Here is a 7470-nt window from a genome sequence, read left to right as displayed (position 1 = left end):
TAATCAGTTTTCTTCATAGTCCTGTGTGTAGTGACGGAAAGCTGGGAAGTTCACATCTACCTACCTTCAGTAAGCAGCTGATGTAGAGACCTGCAGCCACCATCAAAAGGTTAAGTATAAGATAACTCTCAGTGAAGCGCATACCCATGATGAGTCTTGAACCCAAGCTCATCTGGCTTAAACGTTAAGCACTATCACATCCCATATCCAGGAGCTCACTTGAAGAGTGCCCACAAATATGGCACTCTCATATGAGACCCACACTCTCATTCAGGAGGTTGGGAATGACAGGGGAAAGGGCCAAGCACACCCCAGCTCTTCTTACCAGCAGATACTTCCAGGTGACTTCCTACGAAGAATGGGGACACACTGGCCTTAATCCACAGGTCATAGGACTTGGAGCACACTTAACCTTAACATTGCCTTGGCAAGTCTGAGCAGACTCGAATGGTAAAAAGTACTCTCCACTGCTACAAATTCCCCCAGCTCCAACCCAACCACAAAGCTGTGACAAGTAGCAGAGACCAAGCTGCAGGCATATTATCAAATAACTGCTGTACAGACTGTTTATTGTCCACTTGATGCCAGTCCTTGTCAGCATCAATATCCCAATTTCTCTTGCTACAAACAAAGGTTAAGTGAGTCCAATTACTCTAGTAAGGTAATATCAATAACGTTACTAATTACAGCAATTGCATTATGGATCATTAGTTAGTGATTATGACTTTGTCAAGTGCTTGGCAATTTTATGCAAGAATCACTCACGATGTGTCATGGAAAAGAAATATCTTTTCAGCATCACTAGTTTTTCAGTCTGTATAAATGTTCAGGTGAAGACTGGCAGAAGTTTCTTAGGAAAAGAAATATCTGCCTAGTATTTGTAGTTCTGCAATGCAAAACAGCAAGAGAGTGATGATAAGAGAGTGGTGGAGGGCTCCCACCATAGGAGAGGACTCATTTTGAGTCCTGAAGAGTTTAAGAAAGCAGTATCCCAAACAAAATGTCCCTGGTCTGTATGAGGTGTTGACACTTTTTTCTAATAAGAGACATTATTATCCTTACAGCCTCCCTGGAGAATCTTGGCATGTCTTATTTTATTTGAATAAATAATTAATTTAGTTTAATTAAGATCATCCAACAGCCTGGAGACAGGTTTTACTAATTCAAGATTCATGTGGGGGTCTAAGTATATAGATGGTAACCACAGAGACCATTTTTTTTCTTTAGATTGAATTGAGAGTGGTTAAATGCTCCCTCTGTCCTGTGAATTTTCTTTCTCTGTAGTTCTGCTGCCAAAGCAGTAGTGACCAAAGACCCCATGTTCCAGACCACTGGTAGGAGCCCTCTCTGTGACTCCTTCCTTAATCACACACAAGTGAGTTCCAAGTGTGTCTGGATTGCACTGAGGATCTCTCTGGCTGATTTGAATAGCTTTTCCAGGGCTTTTCACAAGACCCTCTCCACCTAATTGTAACCCATATTTTCCACCCCTTGCTTAGATAAGGAACAATGTCATTCCAATTCAACTTTTATGAAAGATAAATGGAAAATTGAATTTAAAGCCAGAGAAAAGACCATTAAGATCCGTTAATCTCACTCCTGCACTCAACAGAACGTAAATTTCACCCTCCACTTCTTGAACCAAGTAATATGCAGTAGGATTAAAATGCTTCATCTACAAAAGGTTCTTGTCTGGAAGATGATGAGCTTCCTCAGCTCATCATCCCATTAACAACTTCAAGGACTCTTTAGCATTTTGAAGGATCTTATGAAGGTGTGGAAACCTTATGAAGCTAAGGCAAACAGCTGGAAACTAGATTGATTTATTCACAGACAATCCCCAGAGTGCTGGAATATCCTTGGAAGATGTACTCACCTTTTCTTCACAGGTCTTGACCTCTATATTGTACTCCTAACCGTCTTTCTGCAGCTGCTGTAAGAGTCAAACTGGTAAAAAAAAAAAAAAAAACAACGACCTATGGTGAAATTCCAACGTACAGGAAAGCTATCATCTAACACCACTCAAAATATTTTCAGAAAAGGGGGGGAAATCTGTGTGGCTGGACAAGTGGTTCCAAAAGCAAGTAAAATCCAGGGACCACAAAGAGCATGAGACAGTAAATCTGAGCTGAACATGACCGTAGAAAAGTGGTACCCAGCAAATGCAACCTCCCAGACCAATTTCTGTCACTTTCTGTCAAAACAAATCTCAGTAGACACCACCACTCTGTTGGCCATAAAGCTGTACCACAAACAATGATATATTTGTACCGCTTCTGTAGAAGGGTTAGAGCAAGCTGAAGAAGTAGGTGGGAAATCCAGCTCCTCGCATGCATTGAATGTACCACGAAGAAAACTGAGAAGACAAGGGCATGACCTCATTTACTGCCACACAACCCCTCAGACTTAGGGAGGTGGCTTAGGCTGAGCAGAAAGTCATGTTTGGTCTGTAATCATGTGAGATAGCTAACAGAGTGAATGCTTAGCATGATTTTAAATTATCCGTTGGAGGGAACCTTATGCAAGAGACAATATACACAAGCATATTAAACAGGACAGCATTGTGGGTTTTTCTATTCCCTTTTTAATGTAGAAGCAACCAACTAAAGAGAAAAATAAATCTGTAAACTGTTGTAATAATGCAGCTCCCATCCACATCATAGGAATACCGGCTGGAAATATGACAGATAATTCACCTCCATTTTCATTTGACAAGATCAGATTAATTGTGATGGTGTGCAGCTTTGGGTCACGAGTGTAAAATCTGTACTGTTTGTTCTCCACGGTCAGCATTGATTTACCCTCACTTGAACCAAGAGGTTATTTAAGCAGTAATTTCAGCTTCCTGCAACTCAGAGGCAATAAATGGATTCTCTCATGCATTTGAGACATTTTTACTAAGCACATTCATGGGGAGACAACTGTTGATTATACTCCGAGGCATCTGAAATAATAATTATGATAACAAAATGTCACAAGAAAAGCATACCTCCTAATGGCATTTTAGCGCTCTTGCTGCTAGCTTCTCTTTTATCTTCCTGATGCACTCATAAATATCCACCTTCCTCCTCTTCCTTCCTTGGGCTCCAGGCAGAGAGGTAACAGGGTGAGGAGAAGGGAGTGCAATTCAGGCAGTGAGGCTGTTGGTGACATCCCTGGTGACTGGGGTAACTGAGCCTTGTCAGTCATTAGTTTGTGTTCAGCAGCTTCATGGTGACTTCCTGGGAAGTGGTGTCAAACAAAAGCATTGGGAGTTAATTCCTTTTTACCTGTGGGAATTTTTGGCCTGTCCCACACAACAAGCATCCAGCACATTGTTTGGTTTTCCCTGAAGTGGGCCAAGAATCCCCGCCCAAGTCTGAAGTCCCCATTTGCTCCCAGTTTTCACCTGCCTCCAAGAGCACAGAGCAGGGACCACAGCCTAGTCCTGTGCATCAATGTGCCCAAAGTCTATGATGGGTGTCTGGAGACCGCTGCAACCGTGACAGCTGAAAGATTGCCTCATGTAGCTGAGACAGGGATGTGAAAAGTTGCACAGCTGTCACTCCGTCCCCAGCTGGGACCATGTGCTGCACCAGACAGGACTAAAGGAGGAGGTGCAGCTGTCTGATTCCTGCTTCCTCAGTACATCCATCCCGAGCAAAGCATCCCTTGTTCATAGTGTGCTAGGACTAGTTCCCTGGCTGAATAAAGCACTCCAGGCTGCAGAGCTGTCATTTTGGCACCACTCACCAGCACTAAATTCAATTTTGAAAAGAAGAAAACAAAAGGGAAGAACATATCTGTTGGGTTTTTGGCATTAATCAACAAAAATTACTTCACTTCACTGGTAGCGAATGAAGATAAAGGTAATTGAAATGCAATGGCCAGCAGGCTGACCACCTCAAACTCAATAGCAGTATAGTCTTGTGCCAACTTAAGAATTATTTGGATTTTCTCGGGGGGGTTCATATGTATAATTACATTTCCATATAGAACCCCTGTAATATGCCAAGCCAACAGCCCTAAAGACCACAGTCCTCTGTTTTTAAACAAAACAGATTCAATACAAAGAGCAGATGCTCCAAATGGCCTTCTCAGGTAATTTCATCCTGTCCATCAGAGATGCAGCCAGTTTAGGTTAATGTATAGCGGCTGCTCAGCACTGGGACGTGTTAGGGAAGTTTGAACAAAGAAGTTTATCACCATACCTGTTCTTTACCACATCTGGCTTTAATCAGGAGCAACCAACCTGTGATTCTTGAGCCAAGACTCCTGAGCAATTAAGTGCAGCTCAAATGCAGGACCTATCCCAAAAAAGAGGCATGTGGGTAACCCACGTCCCCAGCTGCAATGGGAAGTGAATCAAACCACCCCGGCCCTATCCTCATGTCTGAGTTAGACACATTGTTCAAACTGCTCATATGGGGGATGCTAGTGTTTCTTGGAGACGTTCATTTGTCCACAGAGACTGTGTCTATCTTGGCTTTTACAGGGTTTCTGGAGAGATCCTATGCATCTTATTTAATGGTGAGGACTGCTGATGTCTCAGGGTCTGTGGAGAAGACAGACATCTCTACAGCCCTTCAGCAAGAGCACCATTCCTATCCAGAACACCTCCCTGTAGCTTCTTCTCTGAATAAAAGCCAAAGCCACAGATGTGGCCCAGCCCTGTCCCCCCACCAGCTGATGGCAGCTGGGACTATTTCACCTCCCAGCCATGGTGCAGCCTAGCACTACATCAATGACTTTCCAACATAGAGGCCCTGTGTAAAAGAGCCATGATGACTTAGGAAACCACACCACCTCTCCATGACTACAGAGGCTAAAACCACAGATCCCAAACACTCAGACAAGTAGTGGTGCTGGGGTCACTCAGGGCTGGTTCCTCTCCTTCGTGCACATGTGGATGCAGCCTTTTAGGATTTGACCAAACACACCTCAGTGATACCATACATCAGCTCATCTCCAGTGTCTCCCAACCAGGGAACTACTTATCTCACCCCAGAACAGAGCCAAGTGTAGCACAGATGCTGTGTGTAAAATGAGGAAACAAGGACCCAAGGGCTGACTACTGATGCAACAGGCTCATTTCATGAAAACTTACCAATGAGTGCTGCTGGCATTTGGTCTCCTCCAGTCTCCTCTGAGCCTGAGACATGAGAGCTTTTTGATTTCTCATTCTCAGTTCCCCAGACCCAACTTGTCTTGCAGTGAGTCTGCTTTTGAGATTGGGCAGAACGAGAAAAGTAGCTTGCTGAAAAGTAGAAACAGGAAGGTTTAGCTGCAACGAGCATCTCCTGTATCTGTAATTCAGACATGGAGTGGAGGGTGCCACCACGGGACATGGCAGAGCATACTGATTATTCTGTCAGGAGCAACTCAAGCTGGCAAATTTTAAGCTCTTACTTCTGATCATGAAATGCCTGCAAACACATCAAGATTTTAGCACCTGCACTCATTATTCTGAATTATTTGATGAGCATTTTGTGCAAACATGTTTAACTGCATGCAGATCATCCACAAATCATTTGGTGTGACCTTCACTCAAGAGCTCAACACTTGCAGACTGCCAAGGGACCTGCCAACCACGCTGCTCTTTGCAGCCTTGATTTCTTCAGGCTGAAAAGGGGAACTGTTCCCAGGAAGATGGAACTGGAGGGGAAGACAAGCCTAAAAGATCATGGGACATTTCACTTTTCCATGAGATAAAATATTCCCTCAGACTGTGAAGGAAGGGAATTTAGAAATATTTCCATCACTCCCTAACTGAAGAATAAGACGTAAGCCTGATTGATGAGCTGTTTGGAAAATAGCCTCCCATTTTCTCCACGGGATCTCAAAAAGCAATCGCAATTGTATACGTGCTCTTTGCAGTTGAATCTCTCTCTCCTCGCCTTTCACATCTGCTAATTGCCTTAGCACCAAGGCTCTGGCTAAAGCTATTATGGGCCTGCAGTGTGGTGCAGCCACCTCTGTAATACAGCTCCCAGAGATGCACGCACTCACCTCCCCTCTCTCTGCTTTCTTTTTCTGCTAATTTTCCCCTCTTTCTCCTGCAGCCAGAAAAGGAGGAAAGACACCAGTGATATTGCCTGATAAAAGGTGCTCCTACACTGTAGTGGTGGGTGAGAGGAACCTGGAGAAAATCAAATTTGACTGACAGCATCAGTGCTGAATCTCTCTCCTGGGGTAGTGGTGTTACGGTGCTGAAGGTCCCATTTCTAACACAATAATATTTCATGTACCTGCCAGGCACACTGATTTGAATGTATTCATCTCCTACTTTCTGTCACCGCCTATCATGGCTCATCACAGTCACCAATGCATTATTAATAACTCTTCCTCTGTGTGGATGTGGATGTTTGTAGCCCAGATGGAAAAGGGCTCCACCTGATCAACAGCAATCTCAGTGGAGGACAACATCTAGGGATTTGGGAAAAATTCACGACAAGTATGCCTTACCATGTCAGTTTGAGGAACAGTCCAACTCTAGTTAAAGTGACCCCTCCAGCTTGCCATGCACAATGCAAGTGAAGGATGGGGTGATGGGGAAGAGAAAAAGGGTTTATATATTGAAATGTCCTTTGAAACAAGAAGCTGGAAGTGATCCTGATAAGAGCAGTATGTGAAGAGCGTGCAGCTGTACATGGTGATTTTACTCCCAAACACTGCAGGAAAGCATAGAAATGACAGGTTTGCCCAGTCATAGTGGTCACTGGGAGGACACCATGCAAGATCCTGCAGCATTTTAGTGAGCTGACAGCATTGTCAGTGGGATGACACTATCCTACGGTTTCTGACTGGTGAGATGGGAAAGCTTACAACCAGTGGCAGAGCAGAGCAATAAAGAGCCCCAGGTATTAGTGATGTCTGCTATCGAGAAGACTAGCCAGAAGACCATTGGCATGAAAATAAACATTGGTGGCACTGACACTTAATGCCTACTCCAGAAAAATACCTGGGAAAGAGCGTCATGTTAAGAGTCCTCTGTTTCTCCTAACACTGGAAATGGCAAATGGCTCTCCAGGTCACCAGAATGTGACCACTGATGTTTTCAGTGTAGACTTCAGTGCTAATAAACTTTTCTAATCCATGTTTTGCTGGAGGACAAGCTCTCTTTCAAACAACTGTACATGTCCTATCAACCACCTTCCTTTGAAAACAGAATTGCAAATGAAACTGAATCCCAGCCCCCAAAAGTAAAAGCCCAGCACACATTATTTTACTCCTGCGTGAGGTATCTGTGGCACATTAAAAGGCTGTAATTTTATCCCTAGGGCCCAGCTGTCGAAATGGCTAGATCTTCATCCTCAGTAGACTCTCCCTGGGACTCACGTCATAGCAGATTTGCAGCCTTACCTGTCCTTTGTTCACTATTTTCCTAAACAGATGGAGTTTCATGGCCAATGAATAATGAAACCATCCCTTTCTAAAGAACAGAACATGATGGTTGCTACCTTGCTAAAGAAAAGACAAGGCCGAGACAAA

Source organism: Cygnus olor, chromosome 1 (genome assembly GCF_009769625.2).
Source record: "Cygnus olor isolate bCygOlo1 chromosome 1, bCygOlo1.pri.v2, whole genome shotgun sequence".
NCBI classification, from domain to species: Eukaryota; Metazoa; Chordata; class Aves; order Anseriformes; family Anatidae; genus Cygnus; species Cygnus olor.
This window is presented reverse-complemented; position numbering follows the sequence as displayed.